Below are 18,203 nucleotides of genomic sequence, written 5' to 3'. Positions count from 1 at the left end.
TTATAGCAAAGCTTCATATTTGCAAAAATGTTATGTAAAACTTAAAATCACCTCAGTAACTTAAAATTTTGGCATATTTACTAATGATCAGGAGCGTTAGACTATTGTTATGTGTCCTGCTAAACATGAGCTCAATAAAGTATACATGGCCCCTCTTTTTTTAATTTAAATTATGTATTTCCTTGAAAAAAATCACTTAATTATTTTTTACATTAAATGGTAAATGAGTCATGTAACAATAACTTATAGAAATAAAGTTATAAATCAAAGCACAGGAAAAGATCACACAAAAAGGAAATCTCCAAGTTACCTTTATTTTAAAAAAGCTGCTTAAAGTTGCACTGTAAATCTTGAAGAATACTACTTTATATTGCTAATGCAGACATGCTGTACAAAGTTAAAATGAATCAAAATGTGTATAGCTATATATGTGAGTTACAGTAAAATTAAACCTCACATGATAAAGTTGGATTTAGGTGATTGTGTAGATTGTAATTTCAAGTTGTAACTTTTTTGAAAATCCATTTTTTCTTTCAAGTCATCTGATTTGCCTAGTGAAATTATAAAAGACACAATAAAATTAAAATATTTTCCAGGAAACACATTTTGTGCAAATACAAATTTAAGTGATTAATTACTATTCTCAGTAAATATGATATTCCCTGAAATGTGTCTCATCAAAGTAATTTATCCTACAGCAAGGATGGTAGTAGTGAAGTGCTACTGGTCCTTGATATATGAGGCCATCTTCTCCTTGGTTCAGATGTATCTTGGAATGAAATTCCATTTAGAAGTGTAACCTTAGATTTTCTCAGCATTTTACAGAAGCAGGAATAAAGGATTTTGCATTACACATTTCTCTAACTCATCCTATCTATTGCTCTCATTCCTATATTGAAGGTCTCATGTTGCTGGGTAAGAACTTAAATCTAGTTCTGTCTTAAATGTCCAGCCACTAACAGATTAGATGCACTGCCAGTCAACATGTGCACGCACTGACTGTCTACATTACTTGCCCCTGCTGTGCTCTTGTTTACAGGAAGACGTAAACTCACATGTCTTTTGCAAATGATCCTCCTTGGTAAGTTGTAACCATTACATGTTTGGAAATACAGGTGAGGTGACAGTTATTTAGAGATTAAGGAGCACTTTTCATTAGCAAATTATTAGATTACATAAGCAGGGTCATAGATAGGAAGTAGTTTTAAAGAAACTCTAATTTTATTCACTGAAGAGCTGGGAGGTCCAGCCTCTGTCCAGAATCCCACAAGTCTCTGGCAGAGCTGGTGAGGACCAGAGCCCAGCATTCTTGCTCCAAAGCCAGTGTTTGCTGTTTCCACTACTGCATTCAGGGATTGCCAGAAAATGACTCACAGATAATTATGTGAGAAACTGTGTTTTTACAAAATTTGGACTGGGTCCCAGAAACCAGATCAAGATATTTTAATTTTCACTGTCTACTCTTCAAAATGATTTGAGAATGTATAATTAAATTTATGACAACACAGAAATGTTACCAACGAGGGTGTGGAAGACTGTACTTAGTAAAAGAGTAGGCTCTTCCCTTGTTACTGCTATTCACAGGCCCTGAAAGAATGCTGGGCTAATGTGTGAAACTTTATAAATATTTGTTGCATAAACAAATAAATGAATTTTTAAAATTAATGAACTAGGACGGCAGGGAAGATGGCGGTAGAGTAGGATGCAGAGATCACCTTCCTCCCCACAAATACATCAGAAATACATCTACACGTGGAACAACTCCTACAGAACACCTACTGAACACTGGCAGAAGACCTCAGACCTCCCAAAAGGCAAGAAACTCCCCATGTACCTGGGTAGGGCAAAAGAAAAAAGAATAAACAGAGACAAAAGAATAGGGATGGGACATGCACCAGTGGGAGAGAGCTGTGAAGGAGGAAAGGTTTCCGCATACTAGAAGCCCCTTCACAGGTGGAGACTGCGGGTGGCGGAGGGGGGAAGCTTCAGAGCTTTGGAGTAGAGCACAGTCACAGGGGTGCAGAGGGCAAAGCGAAGAGACTCCCGCACAGAGGATCGCTGCCGACTGACACTCACCAGCCCGAGAGGCTTGTCTGCTCACCCGCCGGGGTGGTTGGGGCTGGGAGCTGAGGCTCGGGCTTCATTTGGAGTGCAGGGAGAGGGCTGGCGGCGTGAACACAGCCTGAAGGGGCTAGTGCACCATGGCTAGCTGGGAGAGAGTCCGGGGGAAAAGTCTGGACCTGCCGAAGAGGCAAGAGACTTTTTCTTCCCTCTTTGTTACCTGGTGCGCGAGGAGAGGGGATTAAGAGCGCTGCTTAAAGGAGCTCCAGAGACAGGTGCGAGCCGCAGCTAACACAGCGGACCCCAGAGACAGGCATGAGACACTAAGTCTGCTGCTGCCACCACCAAGAAGCCTGTGTGCGAGCACAGGTCACTATCCACACCTCCCCTCCCAGGAGCCTGTGGAGCTGACCACTGCCAGGGTCCTGGGATCCAGGAACAACTTCCCCAGGAGAACGCACAGCACGCCTTAGGCTAGTGCAATGTCAGGACGGCCTCTGATGCAGCAGGCTCTCCCCGCATCGTTCCCCTCCCTCCCCCCGGCCAGAGTAAGCCAGAGCCCCCGAAGCAGCTGCTCCTTTAACCCCGTCCTTTCTGAGAGAAGAACAGACACCCTCCAGCGATCTACACGCAGAGGCGGGGCCAAATCCAAAGCTGAATCCCGGGAGTTGTGCGTACAAAGGGAAATCTCTCCCAGCAGCCTCAGGAGCAGCGGATAAAATCTCCACAATCAACTTGATGTAACCTGCATCTGTGGAATACCTGAATAGACAACGAATCATCCCAAATTAGGAGGTGAACTTTGAGAGAAAGATTTATTATTTTTTCCTCTTTTCCTCTTTTTGTGAGTGTGTATGTGTATGCTTCTGTGTGAGATTTTGTCTGTATAGCTTTGCTTTCACCATTTGTCCTAGGGTTCCATCAGTCCTCTTTTTTTTTTTTTTTTCACTTTTTAAAAAAAATTTTTCTTAATTATTCTTTTATTTTAATAACTTTATTTTATTTGCTTTATTTTATTTTGTTTTATCCTCTTTCTTTCTAATTTTCCTTCTTTTTATTCTGAGCCGTGTGGATGAAAGGCTCTTCGTGCTGCAGCCAGGAGTCAGTGCTCTGCCTCTGAGGTGGGAGAGCCAACTTCAGGACACTGGTCCACAAGAGACCTCCCAGCTCCACATAATATCAAACGGCGAAAATCTCCCAGAGATATCCACCTCAACACCAGCACCCAGCTTCACTCAAAGACCAGCAAGCTACAGTGCTGGACACCCTATGCCCAACAACTACCAAGACAGGAACACAACCCCACCCATTAGCAGAGAGGCTGCCTAAAATCATAATAAGTCCACAGACACCCCAAAACACACCAACAGACGTGGATCTGCCCACCAGAAAGACAAGATTCAGCCTCATCCACCAGAACACAGGCACTAGTCCCCTCCACCAGGAAGTCTACACAACCCACTGAACCAACTTTAGCCAATGGGGAAAGACACCAAAAACAACGGGAACTATGAAGATGCAGCCTGGAAAGAGGTGACCCCAAACACAGTAAGGTAAGCAAAATGAAAAGACAGAAAAAAACACAGCAGATGAAGGAGCAAGATAAAACCCCACCAGACCTAACAAATGAAGAGGAAATAGGCAATCTACCTAAAAAAGAATTCAGAATAATGATAGTAAAGATGATCAAAAATCTTGGAAATACAATAGAGAAAATGCAAGAAACATTTAACAAGGACCTAGAAGAACTAAAGATGAAACAAACAACGATGAACAACACAATAAATGAAATGAAAAGTACTCTAGATGGGATCAATAGCAAAATAACTGAGGCAGAAGAACAGATCAGTGACCTGGAAGATAAAATAGTGGAAATAACTACTGCAGAGCAGAATAAAGAAAAAAGAATGAAAAGAACTGAGGACAGTCTCAGAGACCTCTGGGACAACATTAAATGCACCAACATTTGAATCATAAGAGTCCCAGAAGAAGAGAAAAAGAAAGGGACTGAGAAAATATTTGAAGGGATTATAGTTGAAAACTTCCCTAATATGGGAAAGGAAATAGTTAATCAAATCCAGGAAGCACAGAGAGTCCCATACAGGATAAATCCAAGGAGAAACACGCCAAGACACATATTAATCAAACTGTCAAAAATTAAATACAAAGAAAATGAATTAAAAGCAGCAAGGGAAAATCAACAAATAACACACATGGGAATCCCCATAAGGTTAACAGTTGATCTTTCAGCAGAAACTCTGCAAGCCAGAAGGGACTCGCAGGAAATATTTGAAGTGATGAAGGACAAAAACCTACAAACAAGATTACTCTACCCAGCAAGGATCTCATTCAGATTTGATGGAGAAATTAAAACCTTCACAGACAAGCAAAAGCTGAGAGTTCAGCACCACCAAACCAGCTTTACAATAAATGCTAAAGGACCTTCTCTAGACAAGAAACACAAGAGGAGGAAAAGACCTACAATAACAAACCCAAAACAATTAAGAAAATGGGAATAGGAACATACATATCAATAATTACCTTAAATGTAAGTGGATTAAATGCTCCCAGCAAAAGACACAGACTGGCTAAATGGATACAAAAACAAGACCCATATATATGCTGTCTAGAAGAGACCCACTTCAGACCTAGAGACACATACAGACTGAAAATGAGGGGATGGAAAAAGATATTCCATGCAAATGGAAACCAAAAGAAAGCCGGAGTACCAATTCTCATATCAGACAAAATAGACTTTAAAATAAAGACTTATTAGAAGAGACAAAGAAGGACACTACATAATGAGCAAGGGATCGATCCAAGAAGAAGATATAACAATTGTAAATATTTATGCACCCAACATAGGAGCACCTCAATACATAAGGCAAAAATTAACAGCCATAAAAGGGCAAATCGACAGTAACACATTCATAGTAGGGGACTTTAACACCCCACTTTCACCAATGGACAGATCATCCAAAATGAAAATAAATAAGGAAACACAAGCTTTAAATGATACATTAAACAAGATGGACTTAATTGATATTTGTAGGATATTCCATCCAAAAACAACAGAAAACACATTTTTCTCAAGGGCTCATGGAACATTCTCCAGGACAGATCATATCTTGGGTCACAAAGCAAGCCTTGGTAAATTTAAGATAATTGAAATTGTATCAAGTATCTTTTCTGACCACAATGCTATGAGATGAGATATCAATTACAGGAAAAGATCTGTAAAAAATACAAACACATGGAGGCTAAACAATACACTACTTAATAACGAAGTGATCACTGAAGAAATGAAAGAGGAAATCAGAAAATACCTAGAACAAATGACAATGTATACACAATGACACAAAACCTATGGGATGCAGCAAAAGCAGTTCTCAGAGGGAAGTTTATAGCAATACAATCCTACCTTAAGAAACAGGAAACATCTCGAATAAAAAACCTAACCTTGCACCTAAAGCAATTAGAGAAAGAAGAACAAAAGAAACACAAAGTTAGCAGAAGGAAATAAATCATAAAGATCAGATCAGAAATAAATGAAAAAGAAATGAAGGAAATGATAGCAAAGATCAATAAAATTAAAAGCTGGTTCTTTGAGAAGATAAACAAAATTGATTAGACAGAATCATCCAGAAAAAAAGGGGGGAAGACTCAAATCAATAGAATTAGAAATGGAAAAGTAGAAGTAACGACTGACACTGCAGAAATAAAAAAGATCATGAGAGATTACTACAAGCAACTCTAGGCCAATAAAATAGACAACCTGGAAGAAATGGACCAATTCTTAGAAAGGTATGAACTTCCAAGACTGAATCAGGAAGAAACAGAAAATATGAACAGACCAATCACAAGCACTGAAATTGAAACTGTGATTAAAAATCTTCCAACAAACCAAATTCCAGGACCAGATGGCTTCACAGGCGAATTCTATCAAACAATTAGAGAAGAGCAAACACCTATCCTTTTCAAACTCTGCCAAAATAAAGCAGAGGGAGGAACATTCCCAAACTCATTCTACGAGCCCACCATCACTCTGATACCAAAACCAGACAAGGATGTCACAAAGAAAGAAAACTACAGGCCAGTATCACTGATCAACATAGATGCAAAAATCCTCTACAAAATTCTAGCAAACAGAATCCAACAGCACATTAAGAGGATCATACACCATGATCAGGTGGGGTTTATTCCAGGAATGCAAGGATTCCTCAATAAACGCAAACCAATCAATGTGATATACCATATTAACAAATTTAAGGAGAAAAAACATATGGTCATCTCAATAGATGCAGAGAAAGCTTTTGACAAAATTCAACACCCATTTATGAGGAAAGCCTTGCAGAAAGTAGGCATAGAGGGAACTTTCCTCAACATAATAAAGGCCATATATGACAAACCCACAGCCAACATCGTCTTCAATGGTGAAAAACTGAAAGCATTTCCACTAAGATCAGGAACAAGACAAGCTTGCCCACTCTCACCACTCTTATTCAACATAGTTTTGGAAGTTTTAGCCACAGAAATCAGAGAACAAAAGGAAGTAAAAGGAATCCAGATCAGAAAAGAAGAAGTAAAGCTGTCACTGTTTGCAGATGACATGACACTATACATAGAGAATCCTAAAGATGCTACCAGAAAACTACTAGAGCTAATCAATGTATTTGGTAAAGTAGCAGGATACAAAATTAATGCACAGAAATCTCTGGCATTTCTATACACTAATGATGAAAAATATGAAAATGAAACCAAGAAAACACTCCCTTTTACCACTGCAACAAAAAGAATAAAATATCTAGGAATAACCTACCTAAGGAGAAAAAGGGCCTGTATGCAGACAATTATAAGACACTGATGAAAAAATTAAAGATGATACAAATAGATGGAGAGATATATACCATGTTCTTGGATTGGAAGAATCAACATTGTGAGAATGACTCTACTACCCACAGCAATCTACAGATTCAATGCAATCCTTATCAAGCTACCACTGGCATTGTTCACAGAACTAGAACAAAAAATTTCACAATTTGTATGGAAACACAAAAGACTCCGAATAGCAAAAGCAATCTTGAGAACGAAAAATGGAGCTGGAGGAATCAGGCTCCGTGACTTCAGACTATACTACAAAGCTACAGTAATCAAGACAGTATGGTACTGACACAAAAACAGAAATATAGATCAATGGAACAGGATAGAAAGCCCAGAGAAAACCCCACGCACATATGGTCACCTTATCTTTGATAAAGGAGGCAGGAATGTACAGTGGAGAAAGGACAGCCTATTCAATAAGTGGTGCTGGGAAAACTGGACAGGTACATGTAAAAGTATGAGATTAGATCACTCCCTAACACCATACACAAAAATAAGCTCAAAATGGATTAAAGACCTCAATGTAAGGCCAGAAACTATCAAACTCTTAGAAGAAAACATAGGAAGAACACTCTATGACATAAATCACAGCAAGATCCTTTTTGACCCACCTCCTAGAGAAATGGAAATAAAAACAAAAATAAAGAAATGGAACCTAATGAAACTTCAAAGCTTTTGCACAGCAAAGGAAACCATAAATGAGACCAAAAGACAACCCTCAGAATGGGAGAAAATATTTGCAAATGAAGTAACTGACAAAGGATTAATCTCCAAAATTTACAAGCAGCTCATGCAGCTCAGTAACAACAAAAAAACACAACCCTATCCAAAAATGGGCAGAAGACCTAAATAGACATTTTTCCAAAGAAGATATACGGAGTGCCAACAAACACATGAAAGAATGCTCAACATCATTAATCATTAGAGAAATGCAAATCAAAACTACAATGAGATATCACCTCACACCAGTCAGAATGGCCATCATCAAAAACTCTAGAAACAATAAATGCTGGAGAGGGTGTGGAGAAAAGGGAACACTCTTCCACTGCTGGTGGGAATGTGAATTGGTACAGCCACTATGGAGAACAGTATGGAGGTTCTTTAAAAAACTACAAATAGAACTACCATATGACCCAGCAATCCCACTACTGGGCATATATCCTGAGAAAACCAAAATTCAAAAAGAGTCATGTACCAAAATGTTCATTGCAGCTCTATTTACAATAGCCAGAAGATGGAAACAACCTAAGTGTCCATCATCAGATTAATGGATAAAGAAGATGTGGCACATATATACAATGGAATATTACTCAGACATAAAAAGAAACGAAATTGAGTTATTTGTATTGAGGTGGATGGACCTAGAGTCTGTCATACAGAGCGAAGTAAGTCAGAAAGAGAAAGACAAATACTGTATGCTAACACATATATATGGAATATAAGAAAAAAAAATGTCATGAAGAACCTAGTGGTAATACAGGAATAAAGACACAGACCTACTAGAGAATGGACTTGAGGACATGGGGAGGGGGAAGGGTAAGCTGTGACAAAGTGAGAGAGTGGCATGGATATATACACACTACCAAACGTAAAATAGATAGCTAGGGGGAAGCGGCCGCACAGCACAGGGAGATCAACTCGGTGCTTTGTGACCACCTAGAGGGGTGGGATAGGAGGGTGGGAGGGAGGGAGACGCAAGAGGGAAGAGATATGGGAACATATGTATATGTGTAACTGATTCACTTTGTTATAAAGCAGAAACTAACACACCATTGTAAAGCAATTATAGTCCAATAAAGATGTAAAAAAAAAAAATTAATGAACTCATAGAATAGCCTCCAATTCAGGTTCAGTTCTAATATTGGATGAGCTTTGGAATTCTGCATAATTAAATATTTATGGCAGAAAATTATTATGAATTATGTCAATGATGTTTGATAAATTCTCTTTTAATTTTTTAATATATTTATTTATTTATTTTTGAGAACTACAAATACACACTACAGTATGGCTGGAACATATACCATAGATGCGTCTATATAATTATGGACTATATTACCATATAGTGGAGGCTAGAGATAAGCAGGACTCATATGAAAAGGACCTTGTTTACTAACTTGAGAAGTTTGAGTCATTTTAGTAAGCAGTGGGGAGCCATTCAAAGACTGCAAACACATCATTTACAATGATCACTCCGAGAGGAGTTTCTCAAAAAGCATTGACGGAGACCCAGACAAGAGCCAGAAAGTAAGGTAGGTTTGCTTGACTCAAAGAATTGCTCCATAGCAATCAGTTCATTGTTATGATGTAAGCATGATTTTCTTTCTTAAAAAGTAATCATCTGTCACATTAATTTTGTCAATTTGCTTTTTATTGGCTTTGTAGTTTTACTTGTGTTTAATATGTAAATTACACTTGGTTTTATATTTTCCCTACTGGTTCCCATTCAGTGCCTCATATCACACACACTCACACACACACACACACACACACACACACACACACACACACACACCTGTAAGTTAAAGATCAATTGTACCTGAAAACTTTACATACATTAAGAAGATAGAATATACATTCCATCAACATATTAACTAAACTCAATCTATCACCATGATTATAAGTGTCCAGGAATCAAAGGATATAAGTTAGGAAGCTTTGAATAAGAAAGAGAAGTCAGTCCATGAGAAGCTTATCTCCTGCCACCAAAATAAACTAGATTTTCAAATGATGCTCCTTAAATACTCAGAATTTTCTACTGGACTTTTAGCCTTAGAATGCCAGGAGCTGCATCAAAAAATTACTATACCCTAGTAAAGGGCAACACATGATAATATATTCCTACTTCAAATAGAACCAGTTGAATCTCAGAATGAGATATGTATGATATATGTGGATTTATACATATGTGTGTGTACCTACATATACATATTTTTAAACATAAATCTTCTGTGTAAACTCATCTCTAACAAAGAGATGAGTTATGACTTCAACAAATAACTAACATTTTAAGGCAAGATTTAAAAAAAAAAAAGAAACCACCCAGGCACTAATAAAAAATGTCTCTGACTAGGACAGAATTGGTTGGTCTATTTAAAGCAAAATGTTTCATCTTTTCCATAGTATGTATAGAAAAATTTAATATTAGCACACCAGAGTAAACACATGTGACTGCTTCTGGCCAGAGGTGACAAATGAGGATTTCTGGCATCTTAGGTTCCAAGTGACCCCTGAGTGCTGGGACATCAATAACTTGTATATTTATGTACCCATTTTGACCTACTGATGTGTCTTGTTATTTCAGTTGGGAAGCTCTGCCTTAAGGGACACTCAAGAGCTGAGAAAGCAGGCCATGCCAGGAATCTGCTGACTTTTCAGGGAAAGGATCAGTTTGCTGCATACAAGCTGCTTGGCTTATCTAACTCTAAGTTAATAAAACTGTTCATGCCTCTAGCAGATGAGTCACACATGAGATGGCAATAATTTTCCATTCAAATGCCAACTGCTTGATTGATAATGGCTGCTTGGAGAATTTTGTTGAGAAACATTCTCAAGCTTTGTCTAGGTCCAGTCAGATATAATGCTCGATTGATTAATGACATCAACCATGGGTGCAGTAGGAGAGAGTAGCATTATTAGCTGACCCAGACCATAGGTGGATTGTACAACATATTCTCTGCAACCCTTTCTTTGAAACTATTTTATGAATTGAACCATTGAATCTTTATATCCTAGATTTGTTGTATGGTTTTGTTTACAAATAATTTAGGTGACAAACCTACCATAATCTTTTGTTGTAAATCTCTGTCTGATTCCATGCTTTTCATGTAGTTGCCTATTTTTATTGATTTATCTCTTTCTATTGATCAGGTAATCTCTAGTTGATTTTATTCCCATTTATCTTTGACATTAAAGTAGAATTTAATAAGCAACCTCACAACAGGACACTGATGAACATAGCCTTGGTCCTAGAGGAAGCTGGATGTGTACACTTTTCCTGTGAGCTCTGCACAGGAGTTTCTGTAACACAAAAGAGATCCCTAGACCAGTGTTGATGAACCCTTGGTTCTATGGTCATTGACTCAGAAAGACTGATAGTAATACCTTGAAAATTACTCATCTCTGTGACTTAGGAGAAGCAGATCAAATTAACAGTGATGAAATAAAGTCCGAGAAGTTGTAGGAATAATGCAGACTAATCAGATTTTTTTTCTTTCCAAATCCACATATGTAATCTTCTTTCAAGTATTTATTTAATGCTCAGCCCAGTCCTCTTTCATGTAAAGAAAGGGAATAATATTTCATTTGTTTGAAAATATGAAAAATCAGCCATCTTATCTTTCAAATAAAAATAACTTTGCTTCTAACATGGTTGGTATCTGGAACATATCAATTGACAGCCCAGAATACCTTCTCTTCAGAGATTTATTACTTTTTATGCTGAATTAGCTGCTAGGGCATTACTATATAGAGCCAGGTGAAAAAATAAAAGAGATGGATACACCAATAGGAAAACGGGCAAAGAAATGAACAGTCTATTCATAGAACAAGAAGTACAAATGGCTAATAAATTTAAACAGTCCACCTTGCTAGTCATCAAAGAAATGCATATTAAAGTGAAACATCTTTGGAAATGTTTAAAATAAAATGATATTGGGATTCAGGGAAGCAGGTGCTCTCCCACAGGGGTATAATCTCTCCTAGAGGCTAATTTGACAATATGTATCAATACTTTTATGGGTCATATACCTTCACCCAGCAGTTCCTTTACTGCAAATGTATCCTAAGAAAACTTTCCCCAAAGTCCTTGCTTATAATATTCTTAGTTCTCTCTTTAAAAGTGACTTAGCCTTAAAGCAGGTTATAGAGTTTGGAAACATCGCATTGTGAATTACTCAGCACTTTCCTCATGTGAGCACTTGAGCTGAGAAGGGATATTGGAGGATGGTGGAGAATAGGGGCAACGAGTGCTTGGAAAGGATAGAAACAATAAAAGTAGCAGAAGCAATCAAGGATTAAGAAGAAAAGTGTCATGGACTTCAACCTCACAGTCCTGCTGAGGATCAGATCTGGGACTATCCTCTGACTCCTTTCTTTGTCTCTAATTAGTGTCTTTCTCCTGTCCCATCACGAGGAAATCTAATTGGCATGTGCTTCCGCTGCACAGAGAAGTGGTCCTCGGCAGAGCTCGGTCTACATCACTGCTAAACAAGCAACATTGGTTACATACTTCCCCTCACTCCAGTTGAATAAACTTTCTCACTTAAATATTTAACAAGACATAAAGTTATAGTTTTGCTTGTTTGAGAGGGTGATACCCTCAAGAACATCCAGTTCAACACTTTTGTGAGTCAGAAATGAGACTAAAGAGGTAAACTGGCTTGACTATCATTACATAACTGGTTGTAATAAACCTGAGTGTTTAGGGAAACGCTTAGTCAAATCCCCCCACAGAGAACAAAAGCCCCCTAACCTTCACTGTAAAGTTAATGCATTGCCCCTTTCTCATGGGTTGTGAGACTGTAAACAGTAAACTGTGACTTCTGTCCCTGTACTTACATAAGTCACGTGAAGGTGTGTGTGCATATTGCCCAGAAAATTAAAGTGTACAAGTTACAGCAAACGGAATATGTGATGTCACAGAATTCTCATGAGGATCACTCTATCCAGGAATTATACCTGCTTAATGGTTTTATGTTGTCGTTAGAGACTAAGGAAGGATTTGTTCCACTGAATCTGCTTTCAACCAGGTAATAAAGTATGACTGGATGTCACTACTGTTCAGCATTTCTGTCCTGAGGAGAAATCAACAAGATCAGAAATATACATGCATCCCATGACGGTGTGACCCCACCATGACCTTAAAGATTGGGTTGTGGGCAAACCTTTCTGGTATAGCTGTGCCCCACACTCCCCTATACACACCTCTCCAAAACAGAGAGAATTTATAACTGCTTAGAAATAGAGAAAAGGATTTAGAAATGGAGGAGGGAAGGATGAAAGTATCTCACTAACAGAGGACTAAAATTAGAATGAACAGTGCATATAGCTTAGCGCTGTCTTGGATAATGAATAAATAATATGGAATAATCATCTGACTAACAGCTATGTCTTTGTGTCCCAAAACTTACATCTCAGAGCTTATCAAAAGGATTTTAAACTAGACCTACTGTCGTGGATATTTACAATGTGCTTGGATCAATAGGTTTAGAAGAATAATTCAAGATAAAGTTAATTCAGATGAAACTTGGATTCTACTTGGAAGCCTTTTCTGAATTTTGAGGGGTCCACTCTGGTATTTTCATGTCATGTTTAACCTCAGAACCATCACAGCTTCTCGTCAGGTCTCCAGGATTTCTTTTCCTTCTTACTTTGCACAGACATGCTCATATAAACCTTTCAGTGCTCAAGGAGGTAAGGAAGGCAAGGGTTGCAAGTCAGGTGGCTTGAGTACAATAAGAATGCTGAAATGGACTAAATAGATAATTGAGGTTTCTGCTTCGTGAAGTAGTGATCACTCTTAATGCCATGATGATATGCACATGCCATTGGGTGACAAGGCATTATATTTTTAAAAAACATGTAGGATGGGTCTCAAATGCAGTCAATAAATGTAATCACAGGCCTGGAATTCTGGCTCCTCTAGAGCATAACTATATTTGCTTTGGGATTTAGAGCAAGGAGAAAAAAAATCTATTTGATGATGCTTGCTTTAATCTACCTGGTCTAATGACTGTAAGTCCCAAGTTCATACTGGAGAAGTATTATTTATCCAGAAGAAAAGAAGGTAATAAAATGTTAGTGTTGTATCTTTCGAAAACAAAAAGATGAAAGGAGATTCACATGTACGTGTCTTTGTGTGTGATTTTTTAATGCACTGAACAATACTTATCAAATATTGGTCATATTAAAATCTTGCCATTTTTGTAGCAAGATCACAATACCTAAGGTTAAGAGAATAAGAAATCAGACACTGCAATGCCTCTTAAAGTTCTACAAATGATGTTATGAGGTATAATCTGGTATACAGAAGGCATACTTTTAAAATAAAAGAATTCATTATAAAAGATGTATTTCAGGTGTTTTTTTCTTGGTTGCCTATGGCCCAAGGGAGTTTACTTTCAAAATGAAAGTCTTCCCTAACTTCTGACTGAGGGGTAAAAGGTGAAACCCATTCACCCAGTTTTGGGAGGCACAGAATTAAGTGGCTTTTTTTCCTTTTCAGAAGGGAATATTTCTGCAGGTGACAGAGGGAAAAGCATATATCAGAAGAAAAACCAGTTGTTCAATGAATCATTTAATAGTCCTTAAGCTGAAGATTACTAACCTTCAGACTAATATCATAGCTGGCTGAATTTCATAAAATCAAGTCAAATGAATTTGGCAAATACATATTGAACTCCTACTGTGTACCAGGTGATGGAGTAGGCCCTGGTCTAAAAGAGGCTGGTTACAGGTTCAGTAGTTAAATACTACTAAACTCTGGAAACAAACAGACCTCTTCATGTATCTGAGCTTAACAGAGTCTTCTCAAGATGTTAAAATTTCATGTTCGAAGAAAGAAAAAGACTACATAGATTTGAAAAACATATTTAGAATATGTTTGCCAAAAGATAGAAAACCACTAAAATAGTTGTCATCAGAATTGTACAATAACAATATTATACTGCTAACATTTATTAAGAGTTGTGCTCGATCCTGGGCTAAATGTTTTATATGACTTATTTAGTGTCCACATTAACCCTCTGAGTAAGGTAATATTGAAAACATAGTATTATACATAAAACAGTATATAGCACAGAAATTTTTCAATCAGTAATGAATGGATAAATTAGCCCCATTTAAAAAGGAGGAAACTGACTTAGTAGTCTCTCTTGGTCAAAGTCACTCAGCTTGCAAGAGTTCAAGCTTTAGTTTAGTGTGGTAAACACCGTGTTAGAACCATACACTTATTCACATGGGAGTATAGAGAAAGGCTCCCTAATCTAGACTGGGGAGAAGGAGGAGGTCATGAAGAAGATGAAATTTCATATTGCTTTTTCCCAAAGCAGGAAATCTGTGCATTTATTACACTGTGTTCTGATGGTCTGCTGGTATGTCATCTTCCCTAATTAAACTGTCAGTCCCCCGAAGCCTTTAAGATGTCTTAATCCATCTTTATTTTTTAGTGCGTTGGGTCATATCTTATACAGTGTAGGTAATAGAGAAGATTTTGCTGACTGGATAAATGACCAAGGAGAGAGTGACTTTGATTAACCGATAGATCAAACCTGCACTGCATGGTGGTCCAGACTTGGGGGTATTTTCGAACACTTTACTGAAAATAAACTACATCGAATGAAGATCATGACTTACAACATCACTGTGTTTGACCCTGTACGCATAAGGTCATGAGACATATTCATCTTTCTAAAAAATATTCATCTTTCATATTATATATAATTACCTAGGAAGATGGTCATGAAAGAAAAGATGTTTGTCACATATATGGGTTTTATTTTATGATTTAATAGCAAGATTCCATTGCTATTCATCAGCAAATAAAATTTAGCCATCTACCCACAGTGAGTTGTTTATTGAATACAGCAAGATTGATTTTAGCTTGTTTTGGCAGGTGAAAATGAACACCATGCTTTGTTCGTTCCAATGCTTGGTAATATACAAAGGAACTAGAACAGAAACAGTTCATATGTTTCTTAGGAGTCAGAGGTCAAGGATTGGTTCATACTGCCATTTCATTGCCCATAAAATATAATACAGAGAAGTTCAGTGAGACTGGCAGGTGTTATTATTGTAGCAACTTATAATATTTGGAAACAATGGTCTTTTTTATAAGTGGGTTTAGCTGTGATTGTTACCTTGTGTAACCAACGATTGCACAGGTATCATTTTGAGTAATAACATGATAAGTAATTTAACAGTAAATGAAAGTGGCATCTGAAGTTCTTCCTTGATCTTTGCTGAAAATACATACCAGGCATGTGGTCATCTTGAATTTTTAACTCACAATAATGGAAGAGTCTTCTAAAGACTCAAGGCCATTGTTTGGATCTAGGTATCCCTCAAGGACCACATCCTTAATGTACTGCCCTCTCTTTCCATTACTCTATTTTAATTTGCTAAAGGAGAGCTCTTGAGAAATCGGCTGCACTTATCTACAGTATAGCATTTTGTGGGAATGAACATCTCTTCAGGGCTTGATAAAAAAGATGAGTACAGTACAATCTAGGTCATAAGGCTATAGAAAACATTAGTTAATATAACTACCAGTTTATAGACTTGTTCACAAATCTAGTCTCTGTTTCTTAATATATTGTGTAAAACACAGTGGATCTAAGTCAGTATCACAGCTTATCTTTTTTGTTTTGTTTGTGTGTGTGTGTTTTGTTTCTTGTTTTTGTAAAAATCCTAACAGCTTTCAAAAAAACCAAAGTGAAATGGATTTGTTAAAAAATCCAAAGTGATATGCATTACTTTTCCTTTACCTCAAAATAGCAAAGAGCATATTGGCCATCTACTTCGTGGGTATCTTCAAAATGAGCTTTAAAATTCTACCCTAATAAATTTCCCTGCAGATATGTAAATTAAGACTCAGCACAGACAGACAAATTGAGAGATAGTCTGTAGAAGAATGAGCTTGTGCTCTAAAAAAATGTTAAGGTCATGAAAAACAAACAACATTTTAAAAAGGCTGACACTTCTCTCCAAAAGAGTGGTTGGAATGGAGAGACAGCTATAAGGGATATTTTTAGGATAACTGTCAAAATGTCAGGATGGTCAGTGGGTTGAACAAGAGTATTATATCAATATTAAAATTTACTGATTTGATCATCAAACTGTAGGTGTATAAAAGAATGTCCTTGTCTTAGGAAAAACACAATGAAATATGTAGGATAAAAAACTGAAGTCTGCAACTTCCTGTCAGATTATAAGACAATTAACTCTCAAATAATTTAGAGAGAAAGTGTGCTTGAGAGAGTGTAGAGTAAGCGTAAAATGATTAAATAAATGAGACAAAATGTTAACTGGTGAATCTAAGTAAATGGTGTGCATTTTTGTGATATTCTTTCAAACCTCTTGTGAAATGAAAATTTTATTTTAAAAAAAATTGATAAAAAGAAAAATTTATAGCAGTAAAATTTAAACTAGTATTATTACTCCAAGAATAATCATAATAATTAAGATAATACTTTGTTTTTGCATATTCATTGAACATTAATAAAGCCTCCAAATATGCTAATTTGTTTGACATTATCATTGGAACAAATCTAAGACTACAGATGTCCTTAGTCCCATTTTGTTTTGTTTTGTTTTGTTTTGTTTTTGCGATACACGGGCCTCTCACCGCCGTGGCCTCTCCCGTTGCGGAGCACAGGCTCCGGACGCGCAGGACCCGCGGCCACGGCTCACGGGCCCAGCCGCTCCGCGGAATGCGGGATCCTCCCAGACCGGGGCACAAACCCGCGTCCCCTGCGTCAGCAGGCGGACTCTCAACCACTGCGCCACCAGGGAAGCCCCCTTAATCCCATTTTAAAGATGGAGAAACTTGGAAATAGAACTGCGTCAATCCTGTAGTTTGAAAGATTTTGATTTGTAGTCCTTTCTGAAGTAACTACACCACAGACTGTGCAAATTGCCCTCATTTAGGTCATGAAGGCAAGCTTGTGGTTTGTCCTGTGCTCACTAATCAGCTATCAAGCTGGAAGAATTTGGGTAGTTGCAGATCACTAACCAGCTCTATAATTTAGAATCAATCTTCTAAGCTGTCTTGTCTATTTTCATTGCATGCTATCAGTTTTCATCCCAAAGCTGTGCTAGCTCTTGGCATGATTGATAGTGCAGGTGCAGTTTTAGGAAAGAAACAATAGGAAACCCTATTGGTTTATGCTGCATTACAAACAGAAAAGGGAAGAAAAAAAATCAATGTTAGACAAGTAGAATAGAGAAAATCATTAGAGAAATAAATTTCATTTTCATGCTTTCAAGAATTACATCAAAGAGTACATATTTTACTTGAAAAGGTATAGGTGTTCTTTGGGGAGAGAAAGCAAGAAAGGGGGAGGGGCTAGAAATGCATATTTCCAGAATTCTTATCTCATGAGAATATAAGCCTTGTCTTCTGAATTGAGAATACTTTTCCTTATTTAAAATTACTTGATGTATCTTGGTTTCTTTGTGTATGAGGGCAAATGTGAGAGAACAAAGTTCTCTATGCTAGCTCTTTTAAAAAAATGTTACTACATCCTATAAAGTAGTAGTCT

The 18,203-nt window shown here is 37.4% G+C and overlaps 1 protein-coding gene across 1 annotated transcript in view; it reads right to left on the bottom strand.

The window, feature by feature from the left end:
• The window catches only part of NAALADL2 (N-acetylated alpha-linked acidic dipeptidase like 2), an 862,695-nt gene that overhangs the window by 472,137 nt on the left and 372,355 nt on the right, over positions 1-18,203 (bottom strand). The window lies entirely within an intron of this gene.

The sequence above is a fragment of the Phocoena phocoena genome, chromosome 4 (assembly GCF_963924675.1).
Source record: "Phocoena phocoena chromosome 4, mPhoPho1.1, whole genome shotgun sequence".
NCBI lineage: Eukaryota > Metazoa > Chordata > Mammalia > Artiodactyla > Phocoenidae > Phocoena > Phocoena phocoena.
Note: the sequence above shows the minus strand (reverse complement) of the source record. Positions and strands in the feature narration are given on the sequence as shown.